This window comes from Dermacentor andersoni, chromosome 4 (assembly GCF_023375885.2).
Source record: "Dermacentor andersoni chromosome 4, qqDerAnde1_hic_scaffold, whole genome shotgun sequence".
NCBI classification, from domain to species: domain Eukaryota; kingdom Metazoa; phylum Arthropoda; class Arachnida; order Ixodida; family Ixodidae; genus Dermacentor; species Dermacentor andersoni.
In genome coordinates this window covers 182,777,041-182,802,328 of record NC_092817.1, presented here as the reverse complement: position 1 = coordinate 182,802,328, position 25,288 = coordinate 182,777,041, and the positions used below count along the sequence as shown (strand labels likewise).

The window sequence follows — 25,288 nt, the reverse complement described above, 5'->3', positions numbered from 1 at the left end:
CGCTACCTGGGCAACGGAGGATGCACATCGCGTCGCAGCGGGCTCCGCTATCCACCCTCAACCACCCGGCATCTTTCACCATCGGCACGAAATCGTACAAACATCGTCACTGGCAAGTCACCAGCTCTTACTTGACACCAATATTTCCGGGCTCGACTCTTTTCTTAGCCCGAGACGGCCGTTTGAAATCGCTAAGCCGCTGTCACCGCGTTAAGCCTAAACGCGCCACCGCGACAGCGGCACGGCGGACGCTGACGCCGCGTCGGCATCCGACGCACCCTGCAACGCGGCTCCCAGGGTAGGGGCCCGAGCCGCGGAGATGGCCACCAGCAATTCCGACCCGGCAGGCCAACTGGACTGCATGGATGCAGACGACTTGGAGCCCGAACGCGACATCGAGTTCTGCGACTACCGCCCCGGCCGGAGCGGAGCAGCCGACATGCCCAATGATACACATCCTCAGCCACCCGTGCCTCACACTCCATGGTACCGGGTGGTCGACGCTCGCCGACGGAGGGTTGTCGCCGAGGAGTCCTTCAAGACTCCACCCTCCCCATTCGACTCACGCGAACGTCGACACGGACCCGGCTGGCCTCGACTGCCGCGCCTCCCCGCAGGGGACCACAAGGTGGTTCTCCGAATAAGAGGAGGTATATCACTACAACAAGAAGCGGTCTTACCGCTGCGAGACGCGATACAAACCGCACTCCGAGCCCCGCTGCCTCCGACGGCGCGCATACGAGTACGCAAGGAACAGAACATCGCACTGGTCAGCACCCCGGACCCTGACCTGGCGGAACAGCTTTGCCACATTCAGACGCTCCTGCTCGCAAACAAATCGTATCAAGTCTCTGCGTATGTGGCTTCCCCGGACAACTCCTGCAAGGGGATAATCACAGGCGCCCTACCTATACCTACCGAGGAAGCCCTCATGAACGATACGGTCACCTACCCCCATGATATCAACATAATCCAAGCCAGACCCTTCGGAACGAACGGAGCATGCCTTTACACCTTCGAGGGCAGGCGAGTTCCCAGCTACGTGTACTTTCAAGGCGTAGAATTTCGATGCAGACCTTTCCGCCCAGTCACCCAAGTGTGCCACTGCTGCCTCCGAACCGGACATCGGCATGACATATGCCCATACCCACAAGAACGGCGGTGCGGGAACTGTGGCTTGCTTAACCCAGATGAACACCACGAAGGTTGTCTTCCACGCTGTCTTACTTGCGGACCCGATGACCATCCCACCATTGACCTGAGTTGCCCGGCTCGTCAGAGGAGACTCGGGCCCCGAGTGGTGAAAGAGCGGCGCCAGCGCCCAAAGGGACCCGATACGACTCCACCGAGGCGGAGTACCGAGATATCAACGACAAACCAACAACCTGACGACATTCCTAAGAATGTTTGCAGCCAAGCACCTCACAGCACCGCTCGACCGAAGGAACCGAAAATATCCTACCACGAAAAGAAAACCAAACAAGCACGTGTTCAACCCCGAGTACCTCCTGCCATACGGACACCTGCGACACCACTCATGAACCACCCGCCACGCCCTCCTGTGCAGTGCGGCACGAGAAGCGACGCCACGTGGCCGGCGCTCCCACAACGAGAGCCCGCCCATGCGCCTGGCTCGGCGGCAAGAGGGGGTCTGAAGATTTCATCTGGTTTGGCAACCGGGGGGCGCCTGGATCCAGACCCACAGCTGCAGCAACGGCAGGACCCCCTGGCCGACACTGGTAAGTCACCCGTTGAGCAGGCCACCCCAATACGTCCCCATTCAGCGCCGCCCCATGCACCAGTCCTCTCACAACAGACCTGTGCACAATATTTCCAAACTCCAGAATTCACACAAGGCCTCACGCAACTAGTTCTAAAATTTGTAAGCGACAGCCTCGAGGCTGTCAAAACACAAATGGTTAAGGAACAAGAGCAGGCCCTACAGAGAGTGGAGACCGCGTTTAATCAACGCATCGACAAAATAGAATCTGCAATCAATCATCTCTTCGATTTGCATTCCCAATCATCACCCACCCGTAAGCATAAACAGCCCAAACCTGCCGCCGCCGCTCACTCCCCTCAGCCCACGGCGGAGGTGGCCAGCCCACAGTTGGGGGTTTCGACCCCCGTAACGACTCAACATGGCCAACTCCAATAAGCGACAGAATTCGGGTAAAGTGGGTTTAACTCCTCCACCCGGAAACGAAACTTTATCTGATCTAATCATATGGCAATGGAATTGTAGAAGCATCAAAAAGAAACTCGCCCAATTGGCCCCATACATTCAACTTTTTCCGAAGCCGCCAGATATACTGGCCCTGCAGGAAACAGGGTCCGCGTCTCTATCCTTGCAGGGATATCACGTGGCATCCGTAACATCGCGTACAGCTATTCTTATTAATAAAACCCTCCCCTTCATAGACCGAACCCCTACCGGGGGTCCTTCAGAAGGAGGAACCGAGTACACCGCTCTCGAGGTTATCCCGTCCAACCCCACATCGGGAAAAGGGCTGTTGGTTGTAAACATATACAGTCCCCCTAAAGACAAGGGCACAAGGATATCGGAAATTTTTGCTCAAACACGCTATACACATCGAATCATAGTGGGCGACTTTAACGCCCGCCATACGGCATGGGGTTATATAAATAACACGCCGAAGGGCAACCTTATACATAACACTATGATGCACCACACACTTACTTTAATCACAGATCCCACTATACCAACGAGAGTGGGCACCAGTACGGCAAGAGACACCACGCCAGACCTCACGCTGACAAGCACACATGTGATAGTGAAAGCACACGAGGTCCTGCCGGACACATTAGGCAGCGATCACCACGTGATACAAACAATCCTAACGCAAAATTCCAAAATTTTTCGGCCCAAAATTCAGACCCTCGTTGACTGGGATAAACTCCGCTCGTACATCGCCATGGAGGATACCACACCGCAGACCTTGGAGTCTTGGACTCAAAAGATACAACATGCCCTCGACAGAGCTGGAAGAAAGATTAAGAACACCAAGAATGCCCCCCAAGTAGACCCCCACCTCCTCCATCTGTGGGAGGCTCGTCGAAGCCTCTCCAAACGATGGAAGCGCCAGAGATTAAACCGCAAACTTCGCCTTCGTATCGCTGCAGTCACGGAGGAGGCTGCACAATATGCCACCCAGCTTGCTCAAACAAACTGGGCCAACTTTTGCGGCACACTGAAAGGAACGCTGGGCACAAAACGCACTTGGAACCTCTTGAGGGCTCTTCTCGATCCCACTTCCACCAAAACCCACGCGGACACTACTACTCAAAAGCTGATTTACTTAGAGGAGCAAAAGGGCACGGATATTATGGCACACATCAAAAATCTGTATATTCCACAGCCCATACCTACACATCCGAACGCAGCCCCTTTAACACCCCCTGATCCAGACGAAAACCTGGATGCAGATGTCACACTGCCGGAGGTGAAACAGGCCCTTGGCTATATTACCAGGGACACTGCACCAGGGCCCGACCGGATAACGTACAAAGTCCTCCGAAATTTAGATGACATATCTTTGCAGGAGCTCACGGATCTCTTTAACGAACACTGGCGAAAGGGCACACTGCCTGGCGATTGGAAACACGCCAAGATTAATCTTATTCTGAAAGAGAATAAATCCTTACTGCTTCAGAATTTACGACCTATCTCGCTCACGAGTTGTGTAGGCAAACTTTTTGAGCACGTGATTGTCCGGCGACTACAACCGCACTTAGAAGCTAAGCATTTCTTCCCCAACACTCAGTTTGGCTTCCGCCCCAACCTATCGGCGCAGGATGTCCTCTTGCATATTAAAGAGACCTTATTAAATCCCAAACGACGGACAGCCCGCACCAGAGCCATCCTAGCATTAGACATACAAAAGGCCTTTGACAATGTAGGACACGACCATATCCTCAGGACCCTTGCTACCACAGGTTGCGGCCGTAGGATCTGGCATTATGTCAAAGCTTTTTTGGAAAATCGTACCGCCGAGATTAGATTAGGTCCACTCACATCGGCCGCCTTTGCCCTCCCAAACAGGGGCACACCCCAGGGAGCAGTCCTATCACCACTATTATTTAACGTAGCCATGGCCCCACTCGCCAGAGAGCTCGCAGGTATCGCTAAATTGCACCACGCTTTCTATGCTGATGATATGACTCTATGGGTGTCACAAGGCTCCATTGGGGAGGCCCAAGATGTCCTACAAACAGCTATCAACGTTATCGAACGGCATGTTCGCATAATGGGGCTCTTCTGCTCGCCAGAAAAGTGCGAATTGCTCACTATTAAACCCCACAAAGGCGACCCAGGCATACACCTGTTCATACACGATCAACAAGTGCCTCATGTACATAGAATCAGGATCCTTGGTCTGCACATACAATCTAACCTAGATGCGGGTTTTACACTGAACCTCCTCGATAAACAAATAAAACAAATCTCAGGACTGGTTCGCCGGATTGCGTCACGCAATCACGGCCTGTCTGAAAAGGACACCATGCAAATGATTGAAGCTTTAGTGGTCAGTCGCCTTGCCTACCACCTCCCGTATCACCACCTCACTCAAAAACAAATGGATCAGGCTAATCGTCTAATCAGGCGGGCGGTTAAGACCGCAATGAGGCTGCCGATGCGCGCTAGCACTACCCGCCTCCTACAGACTGGTCTCTATAATACCGTCCAGGAAATCATAGAGGCACAGAGGAGTAATCAGCTTCTACGCCTCACCCGAACACCCACTGGGCGAAACCTACTCCGAACTCTGGGATGTGAGCCAAGCGGCACGATCCCGATGGAAGAGCCGTGGTTCCCCATTCCTGTAAGACTCGCAGCTAACATGCAACTCAAACCGTTGCCACGAAACATGAATTCGCACCGCTATCCGGGTCGACGTAAGGCGCGGGCTGATTACTACACCCGACGTTACCAAGATCGCGAAGACGTCCTTTATGTCGACGCCGCGGTCGGTCCGCTCAAAGGAACGGTCACGGCCGCTGCCATGACGGAGGACGGACGCATTAACATCTCTGCTTCGATTAAAACAGCGCGCACCGATGTGGCTGAGGGGGTCGCATTAGCCCTAGCAGTGGCGCATGCGGCTGCGGATTCTACCATTACAGAAATCTGCACCGATTCACAAAGTGCATACCGTTACTTCCTTCAAGGCGTAGCACCTAAGACGGTCACACACATTTTGCAAAACATTCCTTCGCTTCCTCACCAGGTGACTATCACGTGGGTACCTGGGCATGAGTGTGTCCCCGGGAACGAGCGCGTTAATGCGCATGTCCGAGGTCTTTCCCTCCGGACCCTGGACGACCACTCACCCAACCACATGGAAAAGCCAGGAGAGGGGATCTGTACCTACCACCAGATTACCACGTATTACAGGGATGGCAGACGAGATTTACCTCCCCCTCACCATTCCCTTACCGCCCATCAGAGTTCAATCTGGCGCCAGATCCAGACCAAAGCATTTATTTCTCCATATCTGGCACATTTATTTCACCCCGGTCTCCATAATCCACAATGTACCACCTGCCGGGCGCCCCGGGCAGATCTTTTCCACTGTCTGTGGAGCTGCCCCACGCCCATGGCGGTAGAGCCTATTCCCAACCCTTCCTTTTCCTCGTGGGAGGCCGCTCTTCGGGCCACTTGCTCGGATGACCAGCTCTGGCTGGTGGACCGTGCTTGCCTAGAGATGTCGGCCAGGGGGCTCCCGGACGTCTAGGAGCCCAACCACATTCAAATAGAACCAATAAAGTTTTATCCATCCATCCATCCATCCATCGAGCAAGTGCAGCTCGCCGGACCGCCACAAGCGCCCGAAGTGCTGCGGTTCGCACTGCATCTTTCATTGTGATATGGGGGATCGCAACGGACAGAGACGAACAGATGCATACGAACCACTACCAGCGGGGACCTGTGACTTGTGCCATATTTCTCTTAACGTCTCAGGTAAGCATATCAGCTTTTGTTCCGAGTTTACAAGCGGCGCGTACTCGGCCCTTCCGGTATGGCTACATTTGGGCCACGTTTCTCGTGGCAGTTCACTGACGTTTCTTAGGCATGCGTGCGCGTATGTATGCGAAAATACTACTGGCAGACGGAAACCTCAGGAGCGCATCTGAAATTGTTGCAAAGTTGTACTGCCAGGAGAAACACCGTTCTTAACGACTCTAGTGACGAGTGGCCTGTCGCATCGAAAAATACGTAGAATATCAAGTACTGCGTAACTTGAACTGTAGATACAATACTATCACCAGTGTGACTTTGGCTGGCGAAGACAGGTAGTCGAAAAGACAGCTTCTGTATTCTGAAGATTTACTAGCGCTTTAGGTATATTACCGCGAATAATAAAAGCGCTACAACGCTGTATAGCAGTGTAGCGCAGGGCAGCACATATATTTTAAGAGCGGTAAAGCGGCTGCATGCACAAGCGAACAGACACAGCGCTTTAAAAACGCTGAAACAGACCAAATCTTATGTGCATTTGGCTGTAAGTAGAAAACACAAAACGCATTAGCTGACAATCTAAGCCTATACATAATGTATTATTTTTACGTAATCTTTATTTTCACGGTTGTATATATTTAAAAGCATGAATATGCTGCAACATTTATGTAGTAAATCCTACTAGGCTTACATAACGTGGCTGTGTTATGTGGTGAAATTGTAATATTGCTCCTGGATATTTTATATTGAGTCCGGTGTTTTATGAAAAAAAGGGTCCTTTTATTTGTAGTTTTATGTTAGTGCGTATAGTTGCCAAGCAGAAATGAGTTCATTGTAAGGTTTTACCTTCCAGTGAGCTGCATATGAACCGAAGTTTATCCTGTCTTGGCTATTGTAATGTGCATACAACAATATTAAGTATATACAGCTGTAGTTGGCTTAGTCACTGCAGCATATTTTGTGAAAGTAGAAGGCCATTTATTATTTTGCTGCTTCCATGCAGAAATACTTTTCTTGTACCAAGAAACGCTGACAGTATTGAATGAAATGAAGTGTGGTGTATTTTTCTACTAATTTAATAAAGGAAATTTCGTCTGCCGTGTGTCAGAGATTAGTTTACCTTCTTGTACTAAACAATGCGTTATGTCTTCGGCTACTGCTGTTGTCCTGTGTATTTTTAAATTTTGAAATGTATTTTATTTTAGGTATTCAAGAAATGGCAGCAGCCAGAAGTCGCCATCTTATCCAGCACGTTATGGGTGAGACAAATCGTAGCAGGCACTTTTGCATATCTCATTAGCATATGATGCTATTTGTTGTAATTTTTGTGTCCACTTTCCTGTCTTTATGCATTTTACTATCTTTATGCATTTTACTATTGTGCAAAGGGTAACAGTTTTACATTGAGACACGAGTAATCGCCCAAAGGGGAGACATGGCTGGAGGAGACAACACACACAAGCCTCCCTTGTCCGTATCTCTATGTTGCGCAGTTACTTTCATTATCTACCAACAAGCCCAAGTTCCTCATCAGCTACATTTACTAATGATCCGTTATTACAATTTCATTGACACAACATTGAAAGTACAGAGATACACAGGAAGACAGACTTGAACTGATGAAGAGCCATAGAACAAGGATCGCTGGAGTCAATATTTCGACAAAGAGAAGGAGATTTTTCTTCTCAAAACATTGGCTCCAATGAATTTTCTTGTTCTATCACTATTTACGATTAAAAGAAAGCATTATTGCTCTTGCTGAAGTATTATGCATTATGGCATAAAAATTAGCAGGGTGAAATATCAGGAATGTCAAAATTCTTGTATATTCCAGTGCTAGAGCGAAAGCCAGGAAAACAAGATGTAGAGAACCACATTTTTATTTTTCACTGGCCAGTTTGGCCAGCTTAATTCCGACCTTGCACTTTGTTGCATTAACGACCACTGGAATTCGTTAATTGAATTAGCTTGCTGATTTACTTATATTAAGAGATATTGAACTTGTATTAATGCAGCTTAAAATAATGCCTGTAAAAAAATTTGCAATGACATTTTAAGATGGCAGGCTTGCAGTTGACTAGCAGATCACTTGATGGTATGAGCTCAGGTTTCAACCGAGCTTCCATGCACAAATCAGCTGCACATTTTTCTTTCATTGTTTAGATTTTCATAAACATAAGTACCGTTTCTTTTTTGTTGGGCTTCTAGTTGTGTCGTAGGACCTAACTGTTTACGTTTATTTGTATTGGTAGCCGTGTTACACAGACAGCTCAATTTTTATTGTAAATCGTGACATGGTAGCACTAAGAACAATTGTGCAAATTTGTTGCAGGTACACTATGGCCGCTCCTACTCCTGCATCCTACCACCACCATGTCCCAACTACGTCCACTAGGGAGTTGGCAGGCTTAGTGATGATGCCAGCAGGCTGACAGCCGACAGAAATATTCAGGTAAATACCTGTAATTAAGCGGCGTCTTTTAGAGTGAAATAGCTTGTAGTCACTCAGCAATGAAAGAAGTAACTTCAAAGCAGTTCAGACTCCCTGCTATCTGTGCTGGGATGCTCAAGTCCATGCATTTTGTCTTAGCCGCCAAGAGGCTATGTGTATTAGGCGAAATGCGATGCAAATTTTGAAACTACAAGAGACCACTTGTACAATTTTTTTCTTGCTTAACACAAAAACTACTTTGATAAAGCTTTACCAATTTAAAAACAATACAATGTACTCTCATACATGGTATTTGGCATAAATTTATTAGGGCTGCCTCAATGGTAAGTAGGCCGATAAACGTACACCAAAACTGACTTCTTTTCCAAGTTCATCCTCCTCTCTCTACACTGCTGCATAATGTATCTTTCTGATACCATTCTTGCACGCAGCACAAGTCCTAAACACATGGATTGCATAAATTTTCAGCTTTTGCTGTAGGTCACTTCTGTGAAAATAAAGTTAATAAGCTATTTTGTCCATTTTTATTCAGCCATAATAAACTGAGCAGTGGCTAATAAGCAGTTAAGTTTTTGGTATAAGGCCTCTCTTCATTGTCGTTAAAAATTTGGCCCTCTTAATGAAGGAACCAAATTTTTGGCTATGTCATTTTATGATGCATACTTTGGTGCGTTACACAAAATTTGACAATGTTTATGCCAGTGAAATTTTTTTTTGCTTTAAGTATTGCGTGAAATTGAGATTTGTTCTATATTGAAGGGCCCTCAGTTTTCAAACGGAAATTCCAAGTGGTCGTGTGCCAGGTTGGAACAGCTGGCATGGAATAGCCTACTTACACAAATAGGGAGGGTCATGTACACTTGACTTTATGTTAAGATACTATTATTGATCCACAAAAGACAAAATGAAGGATTCCATCCTATAAGCAGCTCTTCACATTCATTTACACTTTTGCACATTTATATACCTTGAGTCTGGTGACTTGTGTCTGTTTTCATCATCTGCTATGTGCAGATGGTAAACTTCAGATTTGCCCTATGGTACAGAATATTTTGGTGCTTAAATATATGGATCTGTTTTTCAGGTTGCCTCGAAATTTTACCCAAGCCATGCCGCACACTTGGGCCAGGCCTCTTGCGAACGACGTATAACCAGGCTCAACGCATGAGTGTCGAGTGAGTCCGGAGATCAAGGCAACCTGCTGTGCAACCAGCGTGCAACCTTTGGTGACCCCTCTAATGTTCTACCTATTTCACAGCTGTGCCTCACCTACCATCTATCCAAACAGCATCACCATCTGTGATCACTTATCGAACCATGGATGAATGTTGGGGTGGAGTGATTTGAACATTCTATTTGTCTCTTCAAATTCTTTGCAAATATTTCTGCTATTATAATTCATATGTGTCTTTAGTACCTAGTGTTTAATAGTTCCTTTCTCTTAGAATTCTCACCATCTACTCCTGCTATTACAATGTATACCTGCCTTTAAGCCCTGTTTCTCGTAGTTCTTTTGTACTTGTGGATGTAATTGATAGGTTCTTAATTCTTGTTATACAGAAGGCCAAAATGCCAACTTACGGCATTTTTTCTTCCTTTGATAATCTACAGCACTGCAATGTGTTCAAGAAATGTGACATAACACGGGCTCTGGTGCAGGATAAAATTAAGAGCAATATAGAGTACTTATTTCAAGCACCCGTTATTTTTGAAAAACTCAAGGATATAGGAGCACAAGAAAGAAAATATTGAACTAGAGAAACATGGCTTCCTCTCATAAGTCTGGTAATAATGTGACTTCCTTTCACTGCAAAGATACTGGTACTCGCATACAAGGTTTCAGGCATGAAAGCTATGATACCCTTGGCATTTCTCAGTGCTTACTTGCCACACTGACGAATGTCAAAGGCAGCATAGGTTTCATGCACACATTGGTTGTATTACACCTTTTGAGTATTGCATTTCTCAAACACTCGGGTTTGCAGCAGTGCTTTAAATAGCAGATGTATTTCCTAATTTTCAGAATTTGTTAGTGCAAGAGTAACGCTACAGATCATGTAAAAATAATTTTACAGACTATATGTCCATGGATGCATGCTTCTTCTGATGACGTAGCAGTGCCATGTGGTGGGGGGATGAATGTCTATTTCAGATTTAAATATTGGCTTCCAGGCCTGGGTTAGTCTCCTACACTGAGTATTCTAGGTCAGAGCCTAGTTACTGGAGGAAAGTGAATTAAACTAGGAATTATAAACATCAAAGGTCTTGTTCGGGACACTAATGTAACAATCAGCAAGGTTCTTTGTGCATTAATTTCCAGATTTGCGAGATTATATTTTGACTGGTTTCATTAATGCGAGAACAAATATTTGTTTATTCTCATGCTAGAGTTGGCTGCCCCCATTCGCATACAACCACATTACAGGCTAAAAATTCAGTGTATTAATAGGCTGTTTTTTGGTTTTGCGCCGTCAGTGTTAAGGGATGCAAACGGTGACATACAGCAGAATGCAGAAAAATGTCTAAGGAATGCAAGCAGGGCATAGGGCTTTTTAGGCAGGTGCGTGTATGTGCTATTTATAAAACTCCCTATGGTATGCCTCAAGGCATTTTTAACCCTTTAGTAGAAACACTGACGCCCACTTATTAACGGGAAATGCTCCTCGAAACAACTTTTTTAAAATTATTTGTACTAGAGATTTGAATGTGCCGCCATTCATAGGGAGTTTTATGTAGATTTGAATTGCCATTGGTTTTTGTGTAGCTGGTGTTTTTTAGTTATCTCCTACATAGTGGCAATATATTTTTATGGGCACTTTCGTGTGTAAAAAGTTTCGCAAATAGTTTCATGCTGTATCTTATTTAGCTAGTTGTATACCGCAAAGTGGCGATACCTATCCAAACAGCTTGTACAATTACTGGAACTATGCAAAAATATATTAGGCCACTTTAAATAATTTTTACAGATTGCAATTTCAATTAGATATAGGTATTCTGCATATTTTGAAGAGTATGTATGCCAAATTTCATTTCTATAGAACAATTATAAGTGCACAAGGTCATTCTGATGCTATTATGAGAAAAAAAATATTGAAGTATTCTCAATAATTTTTTTTTAGAGTACATGAGGTATGCAAGATTAGTAGGCAGGCCTTCCTGCCTGCCTACTATCCTTATATCTTCTAGTAACTTTACATGCTGTTTGAATAGATATCGGCACCTTGCAGTCTACAGGGAGCTGAGTTAGCTGCAGCACACTGCTTTTTGTGAAGATTTAATACACAAGAAAATGCCCGCAAATATCACTATGTATTTTGCCGTTGTGTAGGGCATAACTCAAGAAGCAGCTAAACAAAAACTAATGGAATATATGAAATCTGCTTGAAGAACTCTACAATTGGCTCTCTTTTCAAACCTCTAGTACAAATAATAAAAATATTTCGAGTAATATTCAATCAGCAAAACGTTCCCCTTGCTACAGTGACCTACAACATAGCGACGCAAAATTTAAGGCAAGTCCTTTTGTCGAAGCGAATCTGGGCTGTCTTCCCAAGAGCTTCTGTTAAAGACAGTGAATTTTCCTGCATTTGCCAGAAGTGCAATACTAAAATGTTTGTGAATGTGCAATTGGTATTGGCACGCTACCAGAAAAAAAGACAGTTCTGTGAAATGTACACTTGATTATAACTTTGTTGGACATTTAAATTTTGACTCCATATATTTATTTTGTGTTTTGTACTGAGTGTTTCAGCGGTGACTGCCACTAATTATTGAACATACCTGCTTCATGACAGTGCGACAATTTTCACTAACAGAAATTTATAGCAGTGGTAGGCATTAGAATTACAGTACTCAATAACGTCTACTTTGTAAGAACTCAGACTAGCACCAGTTCTGAGATACACATACCCAAAGAGTAATGATCAAATAGATTTCTCTTCCACACAGAATTGTCCCACAAGGCTTACAGGACGCTTTTTGGCAAAGTAATATCTTAAAGTGCAAAGCATGTTCCACCAAGTATGGTGACAAATATTTCAGAGCTGCCAGTCTGAGGACTCCTACAAACTAACAATACCTTCAGCACTGACTAGCTTCAATAATGGGATGTCAGCATTTTGCTGAAATTAAACTTCAATTATCGTGATCTTGTTTAAGAAGACATTTGAAATTAAGATGCGGTTCTAATCTCTGTCACTTCTGTAAATATTTCCCAATTATTTTTTCAGGCTAAAGTTTTTGGTAATAATGGTATTCATTGCAGAAAGAGCTAGTGCATGGCATTTAATAAAAAAAGGTACTAGTCATTGTAGATTTTGTGTCTTGAGCATGTGTTCTGTTCCACCGCTGTTTCTTGAAATCTGAAATGATGTACCCATCTCTTTGTTAGCGATAAACAGGGAAATCTGTCAGTATGTTTTGTTTAAAATGGAGCTGATCAACCCAATAGTTAGGCTAATTGCTAATTATAAATTACAACGATAATAGTACAGGACCATAAAAACAGATTGATGCTGAATAAAAGCTGTGCCCAGCTACATCCACGCAGCTGTGCCACACAATGTGCATGTGTTCAGAAGAGCCAAATGCCCCTGAAAGAAAGCTACAGTAACTTATTGTTCGTCATCTTGTACAAGCAGATTATGCACCAGATGTAATTTATACTCAGTAAATACATAAATCAGTCATGTGAGGTGTCTCGCTTTAGGTTGCAAATTCGAACTTCTCGTAATCTTGCTTGTTTTTATTTCGTTTTCTTTGAGAGCATGAGTGACTTGATTGCCTTGGCACATATTGTCAAAACTGTTTCATCACTGGGAATCACGAAAGTTCATTTACACATAAAATTCCCAGTAACTGATATGGTAGGCTTCGACCTTAATTCTCTTATCTTTCATATGTTTATCTACCAAGTAGTTGTATTGTTCATTGAGACGTATCCATGCAATGCACAGTGGGAACCCAAATTATAAATATCTGTTCTTGCTTTCTACCCTGCTCTACAACACAATGAAGACACAAAGCGAAACTATAAGTTTGCAATTGTCCCCCATAACCAGATTTTCGCTTAGAATTTGAAAAACAAAATTGACATCCTGCTATGGTGTGAGAGTTGCTTTGGGCACCAAGTGAACTGCGTAGCACCTTTGCTAGAGTGCACAACAAAGCAGAAAATCGCACCAGATTTGAGTGGCAGCGGTAAGTTACGAACAGATGTTTTATTTCACGCACCATTAATGTGGCATATCATCTGCTCCTGTTTTGTGGGAACGCATACATTGGGAAGACAATTTTTTGCTCCAATCTTACCTTAGCGGGACACCAGAGAAAGGTAGAAATCAAGAACAGGTATTCACACTTTGTTGCCCACAGTGTATTATCTGGATGTGTTTCACTCTGCAAAAGACTGCTGTGGTAGATAATCATAAAGACAAAGACAAAAGAATTAAAAGAGGTATGTGTCAGTCATCCTTCCATGACATCCAGTGTTTATAGAAACACTTCTTTCTATATATGTGCCAAGCCGTAGGGAGGCTTTACGTAAATCAATCATGCTTTCCAAGTTAAAAATCGGAATAAGGACAATCACAAGAACATTGTATGAGTGATTTGTAAATGTGGCACCTAATGTAACTTATTTACGTATGCGCTGAGGGTAGATTACAGCCAGTGCATAATCTGCTCTTACAGGATAACTTGTGATGAGTAAAAGAAACTTTCCTCACAGCTTCCTCTTTGTTTCTTTTGGATCTTGGTGCACCATGTATATTGTTACAGCTGCATGCATGCAGCTGGGTATAGTTTGTGTTCTGCTTCCTCCCTTGTCCTCATTATTCGTGTGCTATCTTTGCCGTAACAAAATACAGCTACCTGTGCTACATATTTTGTCAGCGTGTTTGCGTTACGGCAAGTTTTGTATTAGTGGTTATTGCAATCTGTGAAATTGTCTGTGTCAGCTACTATACTTGGAAAAGTACGTTTGTCAACATAAATAAACAATTAGTATAAATGTTGCTGTATTTATTTTTGTAATATTATCTGTTGTGAAGCTTTTATACACTGTTGCATGTTGTTTGACAGAATAAAATTGATGCACAACTTTTTAATGTGGTATTTTTTAGATCAATTTTCAACTGACGCTAACACGCACAAGTTGTGGGGGAAAAGTGCCAACAAGAGTACCATAAGGTAAGACAGCTGTTTTTACTGTTAGATTGGATTATCAATTGCCAACCAGTTGTTGTTAGCAAGCATAGTATAACGCATAGATTATGTAATATAAGTTGGAATATTGTTTTTATTGCACTTGATTATCTGGGTCTCCTCTGTACATAAGTGCAGCCTTTTTATTTGTTATGTGTAGCTTACTTGCTTAAAATGTTAAATCGTAAATTCTAAATAAAAACATGTCTCGAAGAACAGTGAAATAGGTTTAACTTAGAAATGTTTTGACATTAGAGACTTGTGCAGCGCTCAATTGAACTTCTTCTACATGAGTTACATAATATTTTGGGGTCTCGTTATGGTACCGAGTTGCATTGCAGTGTCATGCATATGCACCTGCAGGCTACATATATTTAAGACTGTTTTGCTTGGTTAGCTATTGATTCCAGTTTAATAGTAATGAGAACTGTCTTGCTTTCATGGTGATTCTGTGCTGACTAATACATTTGAATTCTGTGCTGACTAATACATTTGAATTTTCCAGAAGACAACAAAGGGTGATGAAATGTTAACTTTTTGTTGCTAACCTGCCATGTCTTTTTTGGCAAGCTTGCTATGGGTTCTTTCGTATATGTTGACTTTTCACAGTAGCCATCTCGAGAACTAGACGTAGTCGTGCGTACTTAGAGCAAAAGTTGGTGACACATTTTGAAAATCGGCTCGACACTGCCATCCGAGAGTCAAACGACTTACATAGATTAGTTATTTTACTCTATTTACAAGAGTCCTGCACCACGCACTAAGGGTAACTTGACACACACTGCTGGAGTCATCACTCATCAAGAATAGTTACCCGAATCCTTCCGCAGTGGCCATGTGACCCTTTATCTTGAGTCGTCTGACTCATGCAGAATAGTTAACGGACTCCCTCAGCACTAGTCGTGTAACTCTTTTGAGAGGGTTAGCAGACTACTACAAGAGAGTTGCATGACTATTGTGTGTGGAGTCACGTAACCACCTTGTATTGAGCACAGATAGTCTCGGGACTCTCTACCGAAAGAGAGTTCGGGTGTCTCCCACAAAGTGTGTCGTATACGTGGCGAGTCCAGACTCTTCGAAAAGAGTAAGAGGTACTCTTTTTTTTCTTAGTGTGTCGTCGGCGATACGTAAGCGGGGTCGCTGGTGTTCTGCGGGGTCGACGTCGTCTGAACTCGTAGAAAATGTGACGACGAGGTCACAGACATTAATTACTGCACCATACTCTCTCAAAAAATCCATCCCCAATATAAGTTCTTTACAACACTCAAAGAGAATGACGAGGGTGGCGACGAAGGTGGCGCCGGCGATTACTATTCTGGCTGTGCATTTTCCAATCGGCGTCATCAACTGGCCACCGGCAGTTCTGATGTTGGGCCCGGTCCACGGCGTCTTCACTTTTCGCAGCCTGTCGGCCAGCTTTTGACTGATTATCGAAAAATGCGAACCAGTATCGACGAGAGCGGCCACTTGGTGGCCGTCAATGCAAACGACAAGATCGGCGCTGACGGCGTCTGTTACAGGAGGTGTGGTTGGAGTCGTCGGAGTTGTAGAGTCGTCGATCGTCGGAGATGGGGGCTCTTGGGTAGCTAGCCGGTTTGCAACCTCACCCCCGGAGGTCGCTGCGTCTAGTTTCCCCGGCGCGGGCTAGGGGACCTGCCCCTAGAGGCGTCAGAAAAATCGCGACGGGTCGGTGGGGTGTAACGAGCCGGAGATGGGGAACGCGATCGAGGCGTCGTTGAACCTTCTGGCCGCAAGTTTGTAGAATTTCCGTCGCGGCTACGTGCAGCATCATACACAGGGTAATTGCAGCTGGAAAATTTTAGATACCCAGCCGCGCGGTAATGGCACGCGCGGTAAACGCGTCCTGCTTCGCCGCAATGAAAGCATAGTGGCCGGCGGTCAGCGGTGCGCCACAAATCGGTCTTTCGAAGCGGGTAGCCGGCTGAGGATTCACTGTAAAAACGAGGCGCAGCGATCGACTGGCGGCGATACGGCATAGTTGGCGGCGGCTGTGACTGTCGAAAATAGGGCGTCGGGGGTGGCGGTGATGGCTGCGTCGTAGTGGTCGACGGTGTCAGCAGCATCGAAGTGGCAGGAGGTGGACGGCAGACAGCTTCCGCGTAGGTCAATCGTCGCGGCACCGCCTGCCAGTCGGGCGACGAAAAGGCCTCTCGAACTTCCTCCCGAACGATATCAGCGACAGAAGCCGCCGCTGGTACCATGGGAGAGATCCCGAGCTGCCGGATCTCCTCTCGCACAATCTCTCGGATGACTTCACGTAGAGATGTGCTGCAGCTCTCAGCTAGAATGGAAGCATTCACCGAGAGCTCTTGCGATCATATTGGCGGTACCGTTGCTGTAGTGCCCCTTCTATAGCGGTAGCCTCCTTGGTAAATTCGGCCACTGTCGTCGATGGGTTCCTCACGAGCCCGGCAAACAGTTCCTCCTTCACTCCGCGCAAGAGATAGCGCAACTTCTTTTCTTCGGCCATCTCAGGGTCTGCTCTGCGGAAAAGGCGCGCCATATCTTCTGCAAACATGGCAACGCTCTCGTTTGGTTTTTGAATGCGGGATTCGAGTAGGCGCTGCGCGTTGTCTCTTCTGTCACTACTAGTGAACGTGTCTAGTAGCTGGGTGCGGAAGGCATCCCACGTGGTCAAATTTCTTTCCCGGTTCACAAACCACGTCCGCGCACTGTCTTGAAGCGCAAAATAGACATTAGACAGCTTTTGCTGGGAGCCCCAGTCATTATAACTGGCGACGCGCTCAAATTGGTCAAGCCAATCTTGGACATCCTCAAAAGCGTCGCCGTGGAAAATTTCTGGTATCTTAGGATTCTGAAGCGTCACCTGCGATGGAGTTGCAGTAGCCATGGCGGAAGTAGGTTGACGCGTTCCAGCAGGGTCCTGCAAAGGGTTGAACTCGGGCGTCAGGCCTAGCAGGCGGCGACTGTACCGGTGAACAGGAGTTTCGATGAACGAAGGTGATTCCGCTTTCGAGGTATGGCTCCGCGAAGGGGTGCCGAGCATGAGGCAATCCTACCCCGCACCTCCACCAGTGTCGCAGCCTAGTAGGAGACGGGAACGCCGGCGTAGAGGACGTGTAAAAACACTTTTATGAGAGCAGTCAACGCGACGTCGTTGTCGTCTTTGTTTTTCCACTCGCGCGCCACTTCAGCGTCGTTCTCATCGCCTGGCACATACCCGCGGCGACCATATAGGATGTGGCAATATGAATTAAATCAAAACGATCATTGTGGTCTTCCCTTGCGACTTAAGTTTGACTAGAAGGCAAAGCAACTCAAAAGGCAGGTTAAGCATACCCTTTTAACAACCAACTTTGAACACATGAACACTTGAAGCTGCTTGCGTGTGAACACACACAAGACATCTGAATACGTTACATTAAAATGTTTCGCACACTAACCCATCACAAGAACAGTTACGGCTGATTGTGAGAAGGCAAAATAACAGACTTGAAACAAATGACTTCACGTAAATATATACAAGCTTTAGCTCACGTCTTTCACCGCGATTAAAATTTATTGAAGTACCAAAGTAGACTTGCCTGAGCTTTTTGTCCTCGAGATGTATATATTTTCAGGTTGCCCAATTATTTTATAAAATACCATCACTCAACTTAGCTATTAATTGATGAGACATCATTTAGAAAATTGTCTGGCATGGTGAACACCTGAATCATGTTTCTGACGAGCCAGGTTTGCTAGAATAGTACACCATTTGTATATTTTAAATTGAGGTACAGAAGAGTTTGTTGGTGGTATTTCCTCAATTTAGTGAGCTCATTTTCAGTTAATTTTTCTGGACTTGCACAAAGCTAATTAGAGCACTTTTTGGGGCCTTTTTCACTATACTCAGCAACTAAGTGGTACCTCAGTCAATAAAGAGATAAGGCAAGGCTAATACCTTGAACGATAAGAGAAAAGAATTATTTAGCACAGAAAATTGGTAGTAACACATGGCTAACACAATTCCAAAGAGTCAAATAGATGGTCACCTGCACTTGCAATATCAAGTAGCCGAGAAATCGTCATAAAGGATGGGAAAAGGTTTCAATGACTGGACAGCCAGATTGGTGAGACAGTGAAAAACGCAAATAACTGCGTATACGAAAAACCAATGACCTCAATTGCGCAGGTAAAATGTTATTAAAAATGCTACCAGAATTTTATTGCGTAAAATACATAAAAGTTGCAAAAAATTGGGACAACGCAGTAACAAAGACGGAGGGAGATACAGCACCCGTGTTGAAAAGAAATTACAAGTGATATACCTGCATATTTAAGCTCAAGGGAATTTTTTCACCAATATTTACAAAAAGAGCCCATGCACTGACGGCATAAAAGAAGGTTCCTGCACCTGGAGAATGCAGCACAGTACAAAACAGCGGCACGAGAACCGAAAGCTAGAGGTTAGTATGTTTAAAACGTACGAATACTTGCATACCTACAGGCTTGTGACATGTCATGCCTTGAATGGATGAAATTCAGAAATCTCACACAAATGAAGGTACCATCACTCTGATTGGCTTCCTCAGGGGACTCCTTGAAGTTGAACTAGAAAAATCTACATCAGTGGTAAAAACAGAGACGACCCTATAGCGTTCTTCCTGAAATAAACAGCGCAAATATTTCATGTATCAATTCTATGGACACTTCGCCAATTCGGTGTGCATTTATATTTGACAACCACCCAAACAGAGACGAGAAGCATGAATTAAGGTAGGAACACACATGAACGCTGACTCAACTAGAAGTTTATTCGTGAAGACAAAGATTTTAAACACACTGGCCAACTTCACAAAGAAAAAGCCATGGATGCGCAGCAGACACAGCCCGGCAGAACAAAAAAGGACCGAAAGACATGTCCTGTAGAACAAACATGTGCATCAAAAACAAAAAAAAAACGTGAAAACTGAAAGGTTTGTCCTGTAAGTGATATTAACGTGAAATAATGCAGCAACTCTTTCCCACTAAGGGTCACAGAAATCTTGCTTATGAATTTTTCTTCGTGATCAATAAATAATTCTTCCATAAGTCCTCTTGTCTTCTGGTCTTTGTGATGAAACAACCGTTCTTACTGCTCTATACCTCAACACCAGAGGAGTTCCAAAAGCAATATTTATTGATCACAAACGAAACAAATGCTTAACCAAGTTATCTGTTGCCCTTAGTGGGAAAGACTTGCAGTTCTCAAGAGTATTTCTCGTTGGGTAGGATCACTCGTCGGACAAATATTTCGCTTTTTCGAAAGATTTGTCCGATAGTTCTCGTTTTTCACGCACGTTTATTCTACATGACATAGCTTTTTCATATTTTTTTTCTTGTCGCTCGTGGCTGTTTCTGCCACGCACGCACGGCTCTTTACCTTTGTGAAGTTGAGCAGCGTCTTTAATACCCCTGTCTTCAAAAATAAACTTAGCTGAACTTGCGCTCGTGTGTGCTCCTACCTACTTCGTCGTCCGCCTCTGTTCGCGTTGCTGTTTCCAGTACGCACGTATCACTTGGTTAGGCTAGCAAACATTCTCGCAAGCAAAAAGAAATACCTCCCTCAAAAGGTAGCCCGTCCTTCACTACTAAAAGCCAGAGCAAATCGAAAGTAAGCCTTCACAGCGTCCATGCGGCAGCTAGTACACCACAGAGCAGCACAAAAAATAGTTAAAAATCCCACTTGATGGAGAGTGGCAACAGAGATTCGAGTTTGCTAGGGAATCAGGCACATATCAACGGGTGTCTCTTGCACGACGCCAAGCTGCTCTTGACGTAGAACACTTTAGCATCTGGGCATTTGCTACATGTGTGACCTGCGAGAAGGGAATGCGGACAGAAAATGAGATTGGGCGGATTCAGAATCTGCTACGCACTGCACATAACTACGCACAAAAAAAAGAAGTACACACTATACTGGCAAGTAAATATTTGCGACTCTTTACGAGTGCTGTCTAGAAATGGAAGAAATGGGTCACTACGGTAAATGTTAGCTAAGACACGCACAGCGATGTTTCACAGCGGGGAGAAATATTCCCGGCTCTCTCGCAGAACCAAAGACCACGCGACAGTGCATAGCCAACACCAAGCAGATATCGAATCTTAGGGTAGAAGTCCAGCAGCAGGAATGACCTAAAGACACGCCGAGAGCGATGCAAGCGTGAGCGTGCCTGTACGAGTAAGAACATGCACTGCTTCTTTGAAGCTAGCCGCTCCGGCGTGTCTCCGATCATCCCACGCGATTTGTGTGCAGAACGTCGCCTACACGCCCTTGCGCGTTTGGCGCGGTAGCGTCTGCGCAGAGAGCTAGCTTCATGAACGCGTCATTGTTCACCATGGTTCACCGCGCAAACGGTGCTCCAGGCGACAACGCGCCGAGTGGCGCTCCTTTCGCTTCTGCAAGCAACGCACATTCGGAGCGGCCCAGCTAAAAGAGGCAGCAGAGAACGGTGGCATGTTTCGGTTATCGCCAATTAAAATTGTACAGTACGACTTCAACAGAAACGCGCCGCGCTAGGTAAAGATGCTTACTGCGGTAGTTTGGGCAGAGATAGGCGATAAGGCGAGCCCGTCGGCGGCTGTGTTCTTTGCCGACGACGTCACGACACCTCTGTTCAGTTGCGCTGTGTATCCGTGAACAGTCACCGCGTGGAAGCTGCGACTTATCGGTTGGCCGTTCTCCGCAAATCCCAAAGAGGCGAAACATATTTTGCGGTGCGCCGCACCATTAGGCGCAACCTAAATCGAGGCACGCGTAACCGCTACGGCACAAAAGGTGATCGCACTAACCGAATGGTATACGATGAGCGACTACGGATTAAAAAAAAATCGTTATGATGTCTTACGTGCGAAACCAACGCTCTGATTAGGAGGCAGGTCGTAGTTGGGGACTCCGTATTAATTTAGACTTCCTGGAAATTTTTACGTGCATACAATTCACAATGCACGAGCATTTTTGCATTCCGCTCCTTTGGAATGTGGCCGCTGCAGGGATCGTATCCACGACCTCGAGCCCCAAATTGCCACGGCGGCCGCCACAGTTACGAAATGCGTAAGCGTGACGTCCAACACCGCCTTCCGGTACGAGTGTGGTACAAAAGTAGCACAGCTGCACACCTGCTGCACAATTATTTGTCGCGTTTCTCCTAAGCTCGTAGTATCTGCCTAAATACCTTGAAAGGCAGCGCGCCTCTCACGTATCGGAACGCGATAACAAGCGCTTAGACGGCCCACGTGAGCCCCTATGAAAGATGGCGTGGCCACCGTACAAAATTATCACTGCTCAGAGAAGCTGATCCTTATGTTCCAATAGTGTTCTGTCATACAAATTAAGGAAAGGTCATTAGGCAGGAACAAATGAAGCAATGCAATTTTACGCACGTGGGGCGCCGCTGCCTCTTCGCCTACTATTGTTTCAAACGAAGTATACGGTTTGGTTGAAGAAAGTGAACGCTGTGCTTAACATCTCACGCTTGTCAATGTCAAAATAGAAAAAAGGCTACGTGCCCAAGAAAACGAGATTACTTACTTATCTGCAGAAGCTCGGCTGCGACTTTCGGGGTGCCTTCTCTCCAACAGGCATCATGACCTCTGCCGCGCAACTCATCAAAACAGCCAGGCTCACACATCAGTCGAAGACTAGTAGCTGAGTCAGCCAACGACTTCAACGGATAAACGTCAAACTTATCGTCGTTAAAGCATTTCACTAAAATCTATTAAAGTCACTAAAGTCTCTATTAATTTCAGTTGACATAATTTGCAAGTGCATCTGTGCTCGTGGTAAGCTTCATTGACAACTCTTTGTACATTACAAATTAATATTGCAGGGAAGCTTACTAAAGCACATTCGCCATTATGGTGCGTGTTATTCACCTTCAATGCAGGAGCACAATGCGGATTCTTGCCCCTGCTTTTGGCTGGGCTGCACATGCTCCTTGAGAAATGATTCATTTCATCGATTCATTCTTTGATTAAGCGCGAGACATAGCAATGCGTAGCCCAAATATAGATTTGAGAAAGCCAAAACGAATTCAGCAGTAAGAAGCTAAAGGGTTGTGTTGGTGTAGATCAGTGGCTAAGTCCGGATATGAAAGAGGAGGAAGAAAAGCCGAGTCTTTCCACTTCAACACTGAGGCACAACTCCCACAAATAAATAGGACTCTTACTTATTTTACTTTTTTAAGGAGATTACCGACTTGCATTGGCAAGTGTTCACAACACTTCAGCAAACACTGCATGAAGTAAGCTTCCTGTGCATATTTCACCAGCTACTGCATCATTGTTTCACATTATGAGTGAAACTGCAATTTTCTTTATGCCACAACTTGCCCAATTTTGTGTTCTGCAGTGGGATGTTAGCAGTGCTAATAAGGCACCTAAATACTCCATGAATAGTAATACAGAGAAAAAAATGTAAGAAAGCAGTGGCTTTTTGTGCGTAGACTATGCATACACCTGGTGCTCTTATGGTCATTTTTTCCCTATCCGCTCACCATTCTAAACAAGAAAAGTTTATACACAATTAGTTTATACACAGACCACAACTAAACCGCAGGTATCGTTGATAAGCAAAGTATGTTTATTCGGTGACCTTTTCTGCAGTCCTGCTATTGAGCTTTCCTTTTCAGCTGTGCAGGTTAATTAAGAAGTGATGATACAGTTTGACAATTTTAATCATTGAAAGACTTAGCGAAACCTTTTTCGGGTTGTTTTTTCTTGGTTTCAGACTCTGCACATTGCATTTTAAGGCGTGTTTTCTGTGTTTGTTGCTTTTTCTTTATGGGTAGGGCATGTCAACATTTTTTACACCATCTCAAGTATGTGGTGCCATAGACTGTTCTTAGATGAAGTCTTTCCCTTTCATTCTGTACAATATGATGTCGGTTTTTTGTGTCCAAGGCCGTTTTACAGCGCGATTGTAGCATTTTGCTAAGTTTTGCCTCTGTCAGCCAAGCTTGAAAGATTGCTACCCACTGGTGGTGGCATGACACATGTCACGTTTCTTTTTCAATAAAAGGAAGCCCGTCACTTATGCTGTGCACTGGTTGCCTTTTGTCTCTTTGAATTGCAATTTGTTGCCTATATTTGCTCTTTTGTTGCATTTCAGATTAGGAATGGCTATCATAATTGACATTTAACCATATTGCACACAATGTGGATGATATGTAATTGCAATATATGGCCACCATAAATATAATAGAAGTTAATAATTCAAGAATAGTGCCTTTGCATGGTGGTGCAGCCATGAATTGGGGCTATAAGGTACCATCGCTGCAGATAGCACTGTTTGTGCAGAATATAGTGCAGCTCTACTACTTTCAAACATCATTGTTTTTATCTGCATTTGTATAGCTCCAGTTTCTGTGAACAACACACATCTGGTGGAAGGGTGGCTTGCACCTGCAGTTGGGTCCAATGAGTAGCCAAATTTCTGCCCGTTTTCATGTTATTAGCGTATTAGTAAAGGCAGTCGTTTTCATAGTAGCCTGTTTGCCCAGTGTAGAAGCCGCTGCAGGGTGTCAGGATCTCATACACACCTTCAGCTTTGCAGGGGACACAGCATCTGGCACATAGTTTGTCACAGGCCATGTATTCGGGGCAAGTTGAGTTCACTCACTAGCAAAGGGAGAACCAAGCTTGTCGGATATGAAGTAAACCGCCTGTATACTCAGTGGCCTTCATTTCGTGTGACATATGTGGTTATAGCGACCCTTGTTTTAAGCACTTCTTGTCCAGCAGCGGTCGTTTGCTTTTGAAACACTCAGGATAGCTTTCAGCAAGCTGGACGGGAATAACACTGAAAAACCAGCAAATGTTAATTGTCGCACTTATCATGCGAAGCTTCGTACAGTATGATGAGGGCGTAAATAAATGAGGGTGTTCCTCAAGGCCTTGTAGCACATGTTACGAGTTTGGAGCAACATGATGTATAGCACTTTATTGATCGCATGCTATAGGTTTAGCAGGTGTGGCCATGGTTGAAGTGCAGTGCGAGGTCAAGAAAACATATCTATGAGCAGCACCCTGGTAAGGAGACTCTGGGAAAACTAGTGGGAAGCCTGTTGAACATCTGGTTGACCCACTTGCTGGCTCCACCAGGCAAAGTATGATAAAGAGAAGGAAGTCATCAACACATCAGAAGGTTTTTACATATAAACACTGCTAGGTCATAACATGCCAACAAGTGTTAGTGCGCAGGCTATGCACGACCAACTACATATGCCTTCTGTTCGGACATTGCTCATTGTAACTAACAAGGATGGAGTGGACAAAAAAAGAACAGCAGCTCCATTAATTTAGTTTCACTGGTATCGACAGTGTTTTGTAAGCGTACATAGCCATACTCCCCAATGCCTTCTTGGGTGACATCAGCAAAGACCAGCTTGAGGCAAGGGGTAATAGACGTCTTTACAAGCTAAAAATGCATGAATGCATGGAGAGCACATTGTGTCCAAAAAGTAGGCACTTCACAGGGGCACTAGAGAAGGAACAGGTTATTAACAGTGGGCAAAGACAAGCTACTAAACACCCAACACTGATGCCATGTAACAACCTCTGAAACAATCCCTCTTAAAGAGGAAATCATCTTTGTGTATCCATAAAGAGGGCAGATGGGCAAAGCCCCTTCAGCAATGCTGCCAGCTTCA

General features: G+C 45.0%; 2 long non-coding RNA genes across 2 annotated transcripts; one reads left to right on the top strand and one right to left on the bottom strand.

Annotated features, from left to right (window-relative positions):
* The first annotated feature begins 8,293 nt into the window (after window positions 1-8,293).
* Window positions 8,294-14,539, top strand: LOC140217408 (uncharacterized). Its single transcript, XR_011893973.1, has 2 exons — window positions 8,294-8,432; window positions 9,517-14,539. It is a non-coding gene; the product is annotated as an uncharacterized lncRNA (long non-coding RNA).
* A 3,403-nt stretch (window positions 14,540-17,942) lies between these two features.
* LOC140217185 (uncharacterized) lies at window positions 17,943-22,334 on the bottom strand. The gene is made up of 2 exons (XR_011893707.1): window positions 22,171-22,334; window positions 17,943-20,458 (listed from the first exon to the last, which is right to left on the bottom strand). It is a non-coding gene; the product is annotated as an uncharacterized lncRNA (long non-coding RNA).
* Between the last annotated feature and the right edge of the window lie 2,954 nt (window positions 22,335-25,288).